This window comes from Protopterus annectens, chromosome 9.part0 (genome assembly GCF_019279795.1).
Source record: "Protopterus annectens isolate FY-2018-M chromosome 9.part0, PAN1.0, whole genome shotgun sequence".
In the NCBI taxonomy this organism is placed as follows: Eukaryota; Metazoa; Chordata; order Ceratodontiformes; family Protopteridae; genus Protopterus; species Protopterus annectens.
Window position 1 is genome coordinate 1,585,463,717 of NC_056743.1, and position 13,357 is coordinate 1,585,477,073.

At 42.5% G+C, this 13,357-nt stretch overlaps 1 protein-coding gene across 2 annotated transcripts in view; it reads left to right on the forward strand.

Moving 5' to 3' along the window:
• Positions 1-13,357, forward strand: part of LOC122812194 (volume-regulated anion channel subunit LRRC8C-like) — a 544,919-nt gene that overhangs the window by 148,481 nt on the left and 383,081 nt on the right. The window contains exon 2 of one of the 2 annotated variants that reach the window (XM_044084526.1): positions 6,243-6,296. The exons of the other annotated variant lie outside the window; for it this stretch is intronic. The gene's annotated coding sequence lies outside the window, so the exon portion shown is untranslated. The remainder of the gene's footprint in view (positions 1-6,242; positions 6,297-13,357) is intronic. 2 annotated transcript variants of the gene reach the window in all.

Here is a 13,357-nt window from a genome sequence, read left to right on the forward strand (position 1 = left end):
CTCACTGGGCAAATCCAGGTGCTCAAAAGGCTCTAGATACCAATCACATGGTTCCTACAGGTCAAAGCAATAGGGTGCCTCTACCTCCAAATCTGGAGGAAACCAAGCACAACCCTACAGTAAGCAGTCTCAATGACTTCCCCTCTGCCATCACCAAGCACTTATCTTTTGGCAGCCCCCTTAGGGGGAAAACTAGCACTTCATGCAAAAAATTGGCAGTTAATAACCCATGACAAGTGGGTATTAAACATAGTATCCCTGGGCAAGAACGCTTAGCTAGTGACTCTAGACTTAAAAGAGGCATAGCTGCATATCCCAATAAGGGAATCATGCAGAAGATACCTCTGCTTCAAGGCTGGTTTTATGCATTACCAATTCTCTGCACTGCCCTTTGGCTTATCTACTGCACCCAGGGTCTTTACAAAGTGCCTGGCAGCAGTCATTGCATTCTGCAGACAAAGAAGCATACAAATACATCCTTACCTGGACAATTGTCTCATTCAAGCAGAGGACAAGGACACTCTTCTTCAACATCTGGCATTTGTAAAAAAGCTTCTAGCATGCCTAGGGTACACCATAAACGAAAATAAATCACAACTGGTACCCTCTCAAATAATTACATTCCTGGGTGCAAGCTTGAATACAACTGTCCAGATGGCTTACCTTACGCCAGACTATTTACTTCAAACAGATGGCAACAAAAACCCAGTTATCTGCAAGACAAACTCTGCAGGCTTTGGGGTTCATGGCATCCTGCTTTCTACTAATTCCATATGTGAGACTGCATATGAGGAAACTACAATGGTACCTAAAAAGTTTATGGGGTCAACATTGTCACAGTCTGGAAACAATGATTCCTCTCATTCCCTGCCTAAAACAGGAGTTTCTTTGGTGGGCAGAGACATGTCACCAGAACATGGGACGGTCTTTCACTCTACCCCCTGCCAACCAAACCCTAACTACAGACGCATCAGACTATGCTTGGGGCACCCACCTGGCAGGGAGATGCATTCAGGGCATATGGAGCCCAAAACAAATGCATCTGCATATCAACCAGAAAGAGATGTTAGCTGTTCAGAATGCCCTGACAGCCTTCAAGGACTTACTTCATCCAGGACAACTACTGATAGACAGACCACCACCATTATGTGGTATATAAACAAGCAGGGGGGCACACATTCCTACCCCTTTGCAGACTAGCCATGGCATTGTGGGACACAGCCTTGACTTACCAAGCACATCTTCAAGCTCAATTCCTGCCAGGAAAACAAAATACTCTGGCAGACGACCTAAGCAGAAATCTTATGGACCGTCGCGAGTGGAGACTGAATCCACAAGTCTTCAACATGATAACATAGAAATGAGGGATCCCGGACATAGATCTATTTGCCTCTCCCCAGAACTATCAACTGGACAAATTTTGCACAAGGACTTATGACAGACCAGCATGGAAAGTGGATGCCCTATCCTTCAGTTGGAAAAAACCTATCAGTCTACGCCTTTCCTCCTCTGCCTCTTCTTCCCAAGGTCCTACTAAAGATCAGACAGGAAAAAACAAAAATGATCCTAATTGCCCCGGACTGGCCTCACCAGCATCGGTGCCCAATTCTAAGAAATATGTCTCAACTCCCTCCTTGGTACTTGCCTCAAATACCTCATCTACTGTCTCAGCAGACAAATCAAATTCTGCAAAATCCGCTCCAAACTCTGAACCTGGCAGCATGGCTGATCATGTAATTATTCAAACAACACCTCTTGGTAAATCTGTGATGGATGTCATTTTGGAAGCCAGAAGGCCTAGTATTAGAAAATCTTCTGCTGATAAATGGAAGAGATTCTGTGCTTGGAACCAAGCACAAGGAAGTGACACAGCAAAGCCAAATATTCCTCAGATTTTACAATATTTGACTGAAATGCTTGACAAGGGCCTATCTTTTTCATCTATAAAAATCCATGCCTCTGCCATCTCGGCTCATTACAGCACAGAGCCTCCCATCTTTTCTCAATCTCTGCTAAAACAGTATCTTAGAAGGGCCAAAAATTTAAGACCTCCCAGAAGATCACCAACTCCTGCGTGGGACCTTAATTTTGTGCTGGAAAAGCTCACTCTGCCTCCATTTGAACTAGCAGCTACTGCAGATATAAAGTTTTTATCTTGGAAAACAGCTTTCCTTCTGGCAATCACTTCAGCAAGAAGGGTTTCAGAACTACAAGCACTCATGGCTGTGGAGCCTTTTATTATATTTTACCCATACAGGGTGTCCCTCAGGACCAATCCTTCCTTTATGCCTAAGGTGGTATCCAGTGTGGCTCTTAACCAGACCATTCACCTGCCAACTTTTTACCCAAATCTGCAGAACAAGGGGGAGCAGATTCTGCATTCCTTGGACGTACACAGACAACTAAGATTCTACTTAAACAGAACCAAATCTCTAAGAAAGTCTGAGCAGCTACTGGTGGCTTTTGCTGCAGGATCAGAGGGAAAGGCTATTTCAAAGCAGATTATTTCAAAGTGGATAAGCCACTGCATTCGTTTCTGCTATTTGCATCATGGTAAACCAGTGCCCAAGGGAATCGGGTAACATTCCACCAGGGCTGCATCGACCTCAGCAGCTTTCCTCAGAGGGGTACCAACCAAAGACATTCTAGAAGCTGCTACTTGGAACTCTGTTCATACTTTTACAAAGCATTATAATTTGCCTGTGTTCTCTACATCCAGGGCAGGCTTTGCCACTGAAGTTCTGCAGGGCCTTATAGCCGCTCGTAATGCTATTTAGTTCCAGCCTCCCATCCATAGCTTTGGGATTCTACCCAAATATAATGACTGCAACAGTGAAACACGAAGAACATAGTACAGTTGTGTACACTTAACCATAAATGTAGATGTTCGAGTGTATTCACTGTTGCAGTCCAGTTTACCCACCCGCCATCCCCCTTTGTTCTGGAGCTTCTCTTTCCTTCACTATATTCTACAGCCTTTGTGGTGTATTTGCTTTTAGATGAAGGTAAAGTTTATGTTGTTACAATTGCATGTATATATATATATATATATATATATATATATATATATTTATATGTACATATATATGTATATATATATATATATATATATATATATGTACATATATATGTATATATATATATATATATATATATATATATATATGTATATATATATATATATATATATATATATATATATATGTACATATATATATATATATATATATATATATATATGTGTGTACATATATATATATATATATATATGTGTACATATATATATATATATATATATATATATATATATATATATATATATATATATAGTTTTATATATATATTTGTATATATTTTTGCTCCCAATTTGGGGGGCACCTGACATGTGGGGCAAGAAAAACTAAAGAAAATGGCGTTGGCTGCCTGTTTTATACCCCTGACGACCTGACGTCATGGAAGAAGAGACAGCAACTGACGCAGGACCCAAGACTTTGATATTCAGGCCGACTGAGGGCAACCTGCCAGCAGATTACCCTAATGTAATGACTGCAACAGTGAATACACTCTAACATCTACATTTATGGTAAGTGTACACAACTGTACTCTTCTTAATGATGGACAGTTTGGTCCTGAACGTATGACATATTTACATCTCTTACATGTGCTCTCATTGTGAACAGCAGATGTGTTCTCAGTACTTCCAAGATGATTTCTACACTGTCTCAGAAGTCCATCAGTATGAAGGTTAGAGAAGAACTCATGAAGTGTCTGAATCTCTCCTCCCTAAGAACCCAGCAGTTATTGGTAAAACTGTGTTTTCTATACACCATGGTTGCATGCTGTTTGCCAGTAATTTTCTGCTGTGTAAGGTGGATAGCTGCTTCTTAAGAGACTGTTTAAGGGAAACTTACTAATTTTAGGTACAAAGTAGTTGTAGATACTTTCAACAAAAAAAAAAAAATTCCTCTTCCAAGAAGCCACTTGTATGCGCTTCTTGATCCAAGGTATCATTGGATACAAAATCACTCCCTGCGTACCCAGATCCAGCACTTAATCCTCCTGCACCAAGCGGTGCAACTTGCTTCATTTACCCCTCGTCATACTTTAACACCCCCTCTCGTCCTCTGCCTACCCCACCTATGCTCCCCTCCCCTCTATTCCTTTCTCCTTCCATTATACACCTTTATATATTTCTTCTGCACCTCTGACTTTTAACCCTTGACCTCCTTTTCTTCATCACCTTCCGTCTAACCTATCCCTCCATAAACATTTGGTGCACTACTGTATATATGTTAACATTACTATTATTAACCTAGTGTGTGCTACTTTACTTCACTGTCTCTCCCTCTTTCCACTACTTATAGCTAGCTTTTTAGCATTGTCTCTTGATTTCTGTTTGCATTGCAGCAGATCTTTGAAATTTGCTTGTATTTGCATTCTAATTACGTCTGCTCCAGGGCTGAGCCTGATAATGGTACATATGGGTAGCCATTCTACCCTTGTTAACAAAGATTAAATACAATAAAAAATAAATCTGTGGACTCTGCACAAAACAGGCACAAACCTGCATAGTTAATTTCAGCATATGAATTGGTAGCAGTAACATACTGTAATGTGCTTGGTATGTGCCACACCAGGCTTCTTTCAAAGATTAAGAAACTATTATAGTTACCCTGAGTATTACTAATGGATTAAACATTTATCAGTCTTACTAAATATCTTCACACTATAAAGCAGTCATAATACAAGCAAATGCTGGTAAGAGTAAATTATTTGTGACTTAACATTATCTGAAAGTCTAAGGAGTTGTGCTTTCCTCTCGTCTACTGCATTGGTCTGTATGTGCCTGCATAGTCTGCAGCTCTGCTGGAACTAACTTGGACAAGTAGACACACCTCTGTATAGCTTCAGGTGTTCCCATCACACAGGAACCCACCAATTCAGCCTCCTACTTAGCAGTCACAGGCACCACTGACATTGGGATATTAAGCAGTTTGCCCTTCTTTTCTTACAAGGATGGTAGATTCAGGCTTCATCCAGTGGCTCCTATTTTGTGACCACTTCAGCAGGCCTTTCCTGTTCCAGATGGACATTAAGTGATGGTGTAGGAAACTTGTTTGCTTTTCCGAAACTCAGTTGCTCAGGAGTCTGCAGACTTCATGTTTTGCCATTTGTATTCTCTTTCTCAGAGGCAGGCCAAAGCCAGTCTTCCTTCCAATAGGTCATCTGCTAATGGCACCTCAGTAGTTTGATACTCTTACTAGCATGTAAATTTCCAGCCACTAGACAATTGAATGCTTTCCTGGTTACCTTGAAGGTACCGTATTGTTCCTGTTAAACAGGAAACTATCTGTCTGGACAGTGTACATGAGGAAAAATAATTGTTGGGGTGCAGTTATAATGCCACAGAACATTTTGTGACTTTGTCACCTGTATCAGCTTGGAGCAGTTTTGCAAATTGCAGAGAATTGGTCATGCTCACACTCCCTGAATCCCTCTGCTTTTGGAGTCTAGTACTGGCCTTTTGCCTAGGTAGCACTCCTTTGATCATACTTAAACGACCCCCCTCCCCCTTAGAGTAGACAAGCTGACTTCAGCCTCAATCCTAACTCTGTGTAACTGGCTTTTCCAACACTGACCATAGTCAAATCCACTCTGTCTTAGGCAAAGTAGGAGCTACATTCACCTTCACCATGAAACCAGCTATGGTGACCTACTTGAGACTGATATTAATTGTGCAATACTTCTGAAAGAAAGTTAGCATAGGCTTCACTTCACCTTTGGGAGCGCATTACAATTTTTGTTTCACAGCACCATATTTAATTTTGCATAGTCCATTTTATGGATCCTTGTAGTTAATATCCATAAATTAATTATTTGCTTTCTTTAAGGTAAGGCTGCATGGAGAACCCAACTGCTGCAACCAGCTATCCCTTAAGGAAACTCCTGTCTAGGGGTAGTAGGAGTAACCTTCACCTGAGTAGCTCATCCAAGGTACAGCACTGGAGGTATATAGAGTCACAGGGCTGTAGATTAGTAACTTAGCAGGAAGTTACCAGGGAAAGTCAAAAAAGGGTTTAAAAATAGAGTTGAAGTCTGGGTGTTGCAAACACTGAATTCTGTTGCTGCTTGTTATAATTCTGTACGAGTAATTGCCTTACATAATGAGCCATGGTTAATGTGAATGGAATTCAAAGCATTTTGACAGTAATAGGGTATGTACTGTATTTTCTTGTCTCTAGAACAAAGTGAAGTACAGAGGGTTTTGCAGCTAAACCAGCCACACCACTGAAAATGTAAGTTGCTGTAGTTTTTTTTTTTTTTTTTTTTGTTTGCAGTATGTCAAACAGTATGACGTATTGCACGATTGTCCCCTGGAGAGCTGTAATTATCACTAGCTACATTTTCTTATCCTCAGGGTTATATGTCTACAACTGAAATGTTTTACATTTACATAATTGAAAGCTAATGATATCATGTGAGTTCAGATTTGTGCAGGCATAAAAAGATGGGTAGAAGGTAATGTAAGATACAAAGAGAAGTTTTATTTTATGTAATCAGACTTGTCTGCCCAGATGAGTGAGTTTGGTAGGTTTGAAATTGTAAAAAAAAAGAAAAAAAGTATTCATCTTGCATTTTGCCCCAGAACAGAAAGAGCAAGTGAACTTTTATTGGTAGACCGGATGCAGATACTAATTGTATTCTGGTATGGCGGCATGGCATGCTGCTTTATTGATCGGAAAGTACAACAGCTACATTTAAAACAAATGGACTCGTAAAGGAAGCGAGAGTGCACATCTGTATGGCAGTTAATGTACTGAATCACTATTTTTAAACAGCTGCTAGGGAAATTGTGGGGGTTATGTAAACTGACCTTTAAGAAATGTCTCCTTTTCTGTGTTTAATTGTTTGGTTGTACTTTTGACTACATTTTCACATACCATACTTGCTGAATTGGGATTAAAAAAAAGTTCATTTTCAATGTGCTTTCTACTACAAAGAACCTTCATTGTTATGTTGTTTATTCTTCAGCCCAGATATAATGGGCTATCTACACTAGTCTTCCCTTCAGTGATACTAATGTACTTGAAATGACTGACTGCACGAGTTGAACCTATTTGTGTACCAAATGTAGACCAATTTGTTGGACCTCTTGCCTCCCCTAGGTAGTCTTAATACCCACATGAGTTCTTCCAAAAGGTAGTTGATGGAAAGTGTTAGCAAATGTTTGTGTTCTGTTTGTTCGGTTACTAAAATGCCATTTGTCTGAATACCCTATTTTTTTTCAGAATGTAAAGCTGCCTTTAATAAGGAGACCATTCATACATGCTTGTTGTCCTTGCACAACGTTTCTCTGTGACATGTTATCTATTTCTTTACACTGCAGGGTTATTCTTAGGCTGCAGTGTTTCCATTGTAGTATTGTATCAATTGTGTAAATTTTAGTGCTCGTCACTTCAGCTGTTTTTGCCCTTTAATGCCCTATTATTTATGTGAAGGTGCTTTTTTAACACGTTGGTGCCCCATCACTTGAGTGTGAAGCCTTTTGCCAGATTTGATTTAATTTCATTACCCCTGGCCTGTGCAGCATGTTGACAGAGTGGTTAAGATCTCTACTTCAGAGAACCAGTGTTTGGAGTTCTCCCCTTACTTCCAGTTGCTGTCATGTGGGGTTTGTGTATTTTGCCCACACTTGCTTGAGTTCTGTTTTGTTACTTCAGTTTCTGTCCATCTTCCAAAAATGGTTTGATTACTCTCTAAGCCATCCATGTATATGCCACTTGCCCTTAAAATTGTAATGACTGAAAATATTCCAGGAAGAAACATTTCACTTACCATGGGTTTCAGACTAGGGATTTTTTTGTATTTAGCTCTATTAAAACTTTAGCATTTCTGTGAAGTTTACTTTTAAATGTTCTTCAAAGTTCTTATGCAATTGTAGTAGAGCCCTCTACATAATAGGACAGTATTATATCTGATGTCAGTAATATTCCATAACGTGTACCGATATTAGGAGTGTGCTGCCACAACTGTGGTCTCCAGTGTCAGTAGTGCACTTTTTTGGCAAAGAGCATGGGACTGTAGTGGGTGACTGCACTAGCAGTGGATGGTGAACAGTCCCTGTATCCAAGATAACTCTTCCCTAATAAGGAAGGTCAAAACTGTGCTCTACCAAGAGGAGTCTGGCATGGCTGCTACTTGGCACTATTATTGAATGGGAACCCCATTTTGCAAAGTGTGCCAATATGTTTATCCTTTATATTGTAACTGGCCACTGACTTTCTGTCCTGGTATGTGGATTAATCAGTGTCACTGCTTTGAATTGCTGTGTTTTAGTCACTTTTCTCACATAGTGCAAACAGTTTTGGCCAACTGTATAAGTCATCTAGACCTTGTGGTTTTTAGATCTAATGAGAGCATGGATGAGTGCTACAGTTCCGGCAAGACAAACACTATTGGTTAGACCTTTAGCTGTTTTTCATTGTCCTGCTTTCAATTGCCCTGTTAATTTATATTGCGCAAGCAGTCATTTTTTTCCATTGGTTTCTTTGATTTCTTAGCTCAGCTTTATTGTGCTGTGTGTGCTTTGCACAGCACTATGGAAACCTGTTCTAAATAGGTTCCTAGGTAAGTACTAGGCTAGCTGCCCTTGTGGGGCATTTTAAGCCTAGCCAATGTCCCTTATGCTGTAAGTAACCTACTCCCTTTTGTTATAGATTTGTTTACCCATCCCGTGGTCAGTAATTATATACATTAGTCCTAATGACACACATTACTCTTAATGACACTAAAAACTGCTGCGGTGGTACAGCGGTAGCATTGTTACCTCACAGCAAGAGGTTCTCCCGATGTCCTTCAAGGATGCATCTGCAGTCATAATGTATGGGTTGTCCTGCCTCAGGCAGCCCTTCGGTCGGCCGGATTCCAAAGTCTGGGTCTGGCCTCGGCTGATGTCGCACTTCACCCGACGTCATAGCTCCTGGGGTATAAAGGCATCAGCCGGCGCCATTTTCCTCAGTCTTTCTTGCCGCACGGTGCCTGAAGCAGAAGCTGTTCGCAAGTGCCCCGGTCGGTCAGATCCAGAGATTTCAGCTACCAAAGACTTCTAAAAAAAGCTAAGTACCCCATTGGGGACTCTTTCTTGCCTCAGCTGATGTCAGACAAAGTAAATAATTGTTTAACTTGTGGGAAACAAATACCTCATAAGGATTTCCACTCTTACTGCCTTCCTTGCTTAGGCCCAGACCACGACGTATCAGCTTGTTTAGCCTGTGCTTCCTTTAACTGCCGGACACTTAGACGTCGGTCGGAGTTTGCAGAAGAGTTTTTTGGTCCCGCTTTTGCATATAAAATGCCATCGGAGACTCCGACTACACATTTAGCCAAAAAATGCAAGGATAAGGACCGACACTCGCGGCCCGTGGTTTCGGCTGAAACCACGGTTAGGCCTATCGCGAGTGTCTCGGTTTCGGCTGAAACCGAGACCTCTGTTCTTCCTTCGGCCGAAAGCATGCCTCCGACAACCGAGGCCACAGAGGCCCCGGCTGAGACGGCTACAGAAATTCCTACCGAAGAAGCAGGCACACAAGAATTGTCCGACACCATTCCGTTGGACATCTCTACTCTTGCACGTGGGGCAACTAGACCCCCTGCTTCTATGTCTATTAAGGCCTTCTCCAGGGCTAAAGCAGCTAAACTTTCCAAGGCCCTACCTACAAAAGCTCCCCCTCACAGACCTTCCTCAAGTTCTCAGATTCTCAGCCTTGCTGAGGACCTTATTTCTCTGATCAGGGGATCCCAACCTCACCCAGACAGGGCCTCACATCCCCCTCCTGAAAAAAGGCCTAGGACTGAACCCCCTGAACCTCTCTCCTCTGACTATTCCTCGGATGGATCAGATTCATCAGACCATCAGGAAGGACCATACTCACCTTATGAGGATTCGGATGCAGAAGACTCCTTTCCTTCTGCCTCCCCCCCCCAGAAGAATTTTCATTTGGGGAAACTCTACACTCAATGAGGGAACACTTCCAATGGCAGGGTCAGGATTTTTCTGATTCTAGGAAAAGGCTAAGGACTTTTTTACACTTGCCACAGCATAGGCCTTTAGCCATACCACCTGTACTATCAGTTGTTGATGATGCATACAATGATGCCAGTTCTGCCCCTGATTCTCTTTTCCCGGCCCCTGCCAAACCTGACAGATATTACAGGATCCCGGATTCTCACTTCCACTTGTATAAGGCCCATGCTGCAGACCCAGAAACCATTTCTCAGGGCCCTAAGGGTGTTGCAGCTGCCTCTGCCAAAAACCCCCTACCCTCTGAAAGAGAATCAAGAGCATTAGAGAGATGGGGTAAAAAAGTTTATTCATCTGCTACTCTTTCTGCCAGGGCTTTAAACTGTCAATTTCACATGATACAGTACCAGGAATTTTTGTTAGATCAGCTGAATAAAAAGCTTTCCTCTCCTGAACCTTTAGACCGTAAGTCCCTTCAGGATTTGGTACACAACTCTCAGCAGGTCAGTAATCATTTCTTAAAGTGTGGCTATAATGCACTGGAGGCTTCATTTAGATCAGCTATGACTGGAGCAGTGATTCGAAGGCATGCCTGGCTAAAAGAGCAATGCTTGCCAGACCATGTTAAGTCTAAACTCCTAGATGCCCCTATGGAGAAACAAAGTTTATTTGGCTCCCCGGCACAGGAGGTTCTAAAGAAAGTGGAAGAAAAAGCAAAATCTGTGCAAACAGTCAAGGATTTTCTGCAGGTCCAACCTCCGAGGTTCAGCAGAAATTGGCCTTCAAAGAATTGGTCCTTTCCAGACACTTCCAGAGCACAGAGAGGCAGAAATAGACGCCCAAGAGGCAGGGGTCAATCAAGGGGTGCCTACAGGGGCTGTCAGTGGCAACCTGCCAACCAGAGGAGTACCGCCACAGCTGCGACTGCAACCACTTCCACAGGACAGACACAATGACTTGGCTCTGATTCCGCCTACCAGGGAACAACTGGAAGCACCCTTGGGCGGAAAGCTAGCTTTATTTTCAAAAAACTGGCATTGCATTACAGGAGACAAATGGACTTTGCAAACAATAGACAAAGGCTACAGGTTTCACTTTCACACTTTACCAAAAAAGAGAGGAATGCCAAACCTTCCACCAAGCCAGAAGTCAGAGGCTCTAAAACAAATCAACTTACTAAGGATGAGAGCAATAGAAAAGGTACCATCTATGGAACAAGGCCAAGGATTTTACTCCAGACTATTCCTTGTACCAAGAAAAGAAACTCAATGGAGGCCTATTCTCAACTTGTTCGCACTGAACACATATCTCATTGTACCAAAATTCAAGATGCTGACCCTACAGCAACTTCTTCCCATGTTGGGCAAGGAGTCTTGGCTGGTGACTCTAGATCTCAAGGAGGCATACCTGCACGTCCCTATATGACCAGATTGCAGAAGACACCTCAGATTTCTTGCAGGATCAGAGCATTATCAATTCTCAGCATTGCCCTTTGGCTTATCTACTGCGCCCAGAGTATTCACAAAATGCCTGTCATCAGTAATTGCACATTGCAGGCTTCAGGGAATTCAAATCTACCCATACCTGGACGACTGCCTAATACAAGCGGACAACAAGACAAAAATAATAAAGGATTTGGCCTATGTCATACAACTGCTGCAAGCCTTGGGATACACAGTCAACATACAGAAGTCAAGACTAGTGCCATCCCAAAGGATAACATTTTTGGGTGCAGTACTGGACACAATAACTCAGATGGCTTTTCTCACAGAAGAAAAACAAAAGCAACTACCAGTCTACTTCATGGCATTGACAAGACAAACTCAGCTTACTGCAAGGAAAGTCCTGCAGGCTCTGGGTTGCATGGCATCCTGCATAATCTTGATCCCACATGCCAGGCTGCATATGAGAAAATTACAATGGTACCTAAGAAATGTATGGTCTCAACACAGACACAGTCTAGAAACCATGATACCAATCATTCCATGCCTGAAAAAAGAATTCCTGTGGTGGGCTCAGGCCTGCCAGACCAACAGAGGGTTGCCTTTCCACAAACCACAACCAAGGCAGACCATCACCACGGACGCCTCAGACCTAGGCTGGGGGGCACACATGGAAGACAAGTGTATCCAAGGCCTATGATCCCAAGACCAGCTGAATCTACACATAAATCTAAAGGAGATGCTGGCAGTGAAGCATGCAATTGAGGCATTCAAATCATTCCTCCAGCAAGGACACCTGCTGATAAGGACGAACAATACCACAGTCATGTGGTACATCAACAAACAGGGAGGCACGCATTCCTACCCTCTGTGCCGGATGGCAATGGACCTGTGGAACCTAGGCCTGAATCTCAACATTCAACTGCAGGCCAGATTCGTACCAGGAAAAGAGAATTCACTAGCAGACAGATTAAGCAGAACTACCACGGATGCTCACGAATGGATGCTGCATCCAGACATCTTCAAAAACATAACAAAGAAATGGGGAATGCCAGAGATAGACCTGTTCGCCTCCCCACTCAACCACCAACTGAAGAAATTCTGCTCAAGAGAATACCACCCACAAGCCTGGAGGGTGGACTCCCTTTCTTTCAGCTGGAAGGCCCTGACAGTTTATGCCTTTCCACCTCTCCCATTGATGTACAAAGTTCTACTGAAGATCAGGGAGGAACAGCCAAAGGTAATTCCGATAGCTCCAGACTGGCCAAGGCAGCATTGGTACCCGCTACTGAGAAGCATGTCTCGGACAAACTCATGGCCTCTACCTCTATGGCCTTTACTTCTAACGCAGAACAACTACAAGACCCTGCATCCAAACTTGAAAACGCTGCAGCTAACTGCCTGGAAAATTTCATAAAACAAAACCAACCTGTTTTATCTCAGAGGGTCAAGGACATTATCCTGGAGGCTCGCAGACCCTCCACAAGGAAAACATACTCAGCCAAATGGAAGAGATTCCTCATTTGGAGTGCATCAAAGGGAACAAATGTCACACTGGCAAACCTAGCACACATCCTATAATACTTAGCAGAACTATTCCACAATGGCCTGTCCTATTCTTCCATTAAGATTCATGCTTCAGCAATTTCAGCAGAGTACAACATGGATCCTCCTATCTTCTCTCATCCTCTCCTCAGACAATTTCTAAGAGGGATCAAAAATGTAAAACCTCCAAGGAAACCACCTCTGCCTGCATGGGATCTCAATTTTGTGCTAGAAAAATTAACACTTCCCCCTTTTGAACCAGCAGCATCAGCAGACTTACAGTTCTTATCTTGGAAAACTGCCTTCCTCCTAGCAATCACTTCAGCAAGAAGGGTATCCGAGTTACAGG